Here is a 1,936-nt window from a genome sequence, read left to right on the forward strand (position 1 = left end):
TTTTACTCTAAAAGGATACCACTAGTGATACACAAAAAGTTCTTTTGTAAGTTTTACATTTTGATGAGTAGAATTTTATTTAAACAAATTGTTCATTTTGTCCGGATTTTGGTGGCGGACCCTGTATAAGCAAATGTGCTCACGAGATGTTGTAGGACAACTTCTGTGTTTAAAAAATAGTTTATTTCTTAGCAACAATGAGTAACAGCTGATATAATATTTCGGCGCGCGGCCATGTGTGTTAAATGTCGCTCCGTCTCGGAAATCAGCTGTTACTTATCGTTAAGAAGTAAGCCATTTTTTTTATACACAGATCACTTTTCCGTGCTCTGACCTATTTTAATATATGACCTATATTTTGATTAATTATGGAGTAAATTATTAATTACTGAGAAAATGATAAAATAATATATAAATTTTCTAATTATTTTGATTCGTTCGACCTACATACTAGAGCTATTTGACAAGTTACTAGACACCCTGTATATATACACAATATTGCACTGTATATTTATGAAATGTCAATATAAAATATTCTTCTTTGTTTATAGGCTTCGTGGACTTCTGGAGAAGAACTGTAAACTAAAAAAATTCCGAAGGATTCCGACTAGTACCATAGAAAATAAATTAATAGTTGCTGCTTTCATTGTTGGAGATATAAGAAAGATTAAAATAAATGAACCTTCTACCGTTAAATGTTTAACAATACTACTGAAAACTTATCATGCATAGGCATCAGATTTTCCTGGACCTTATATTTCTACACTATTTTTTATTACTTTGCTTTAGAAACATCAAAAAAGAATTCGTGTAAAATGTTTGCCGATTTTAAACGAGATTTCAGAAGGTGGCGTTCTGTTACGTACAATATTAATACTATTAATAATATTGATACTATTGATACATAGTGTTTATATTAGTATATATATATATATATATATATATATATATATATATATATATATATTGTTGCATGTGTAACTTCAGTATGCAAGTTCTGAGCCGATTCCCCGTAGTTACGGGGTTGTTAAGGATAAATAACAGCTGATAGGAGTGGAAGGACGGTTTACGCGAGAGTAAGACATACGACTTTGACGCACATTATAACTATTCTGGTTCCACGATTCTCCATTAAAGAGTTTTACATTTTCTTAAAACGTGTATTCATTTCTCCTGCGTCCACGAGAATAACATTTTGGGAGCTCGTCCGGGATCAAGTAAAAAAAAAAAAAAAAAAAAAATTCGCGGACGATTTGAAAAGTGTTGCGAGTGAAAGTGAGAAAGGAGAAAGAAATGGCTAGTGGGGAAGGACGCAGTCTCGCGGGGCCGAGCGGACGGAAGCGCGCCAGGGCTGATGTTGTGACGCCGACGGAGTTGACAGGAGGGGTCCCGGCATCGGCAGAGATTTTGGCGCTGCAGGCCGCTCAAGAAGAATTGCGGTTCTTATGAGCGGAGCGAGAGCGAGAGTGGTTGGAGCTTCGTGAGCTGCGCCAGACTGAACGGGAGGATTGTCAAGGCCAGTCTTTTCCATTTTCCCGTAGTTGTCAGTTTGAATTGAAACCAGATGTTTTTGATGGAACCGTTCCATTACGGGAATTCCTTTGCCAATTTAATTCGATAGCGCATGCTAATGGTTGAGATGAGGCGGCAAAGGCGATTGTTTTAGCAGCAAATTTAAGGGGAAAAGCGCGCTCGGTTTTGAATGGAATAGAAGAAAATTTAGATTTTAAAGAAATTTGTTCGCGGTTAGAATTGCGTTTTGGAGAATTGGAGTTGTTTCAAAATTTTTATGCTCAATTTTCCAATAGAAAACAGAAGTTTGGGGAGGATTTTGCTTCGTTCGGTTCGGAATTAGAACGTTTAGTCCAAAAAGCATATCCGGAATGTTCTTTCGAGATGAGGGAAAAAATCGCTTGTGCACAATTTTTAATTGGAT

This window comes from Odontomachus brunneus, unplaced genomic scaffold, assembly GCF_010583005.1.
Source record: "Odontomachus brunneus isolate Ranch 3 - 2012 unplaced genomic scaffold, Obru_v1 Obru_scaffold_245, whole genome shotgun sequence".
NCBI classification, from domain to species: domain Eukaryota; kingdom Metazoa; phylum Arthropoda; class Insecta; order Hymenoptera; family Formicidae; genus Odontomachus; species Odontomachus brunneus.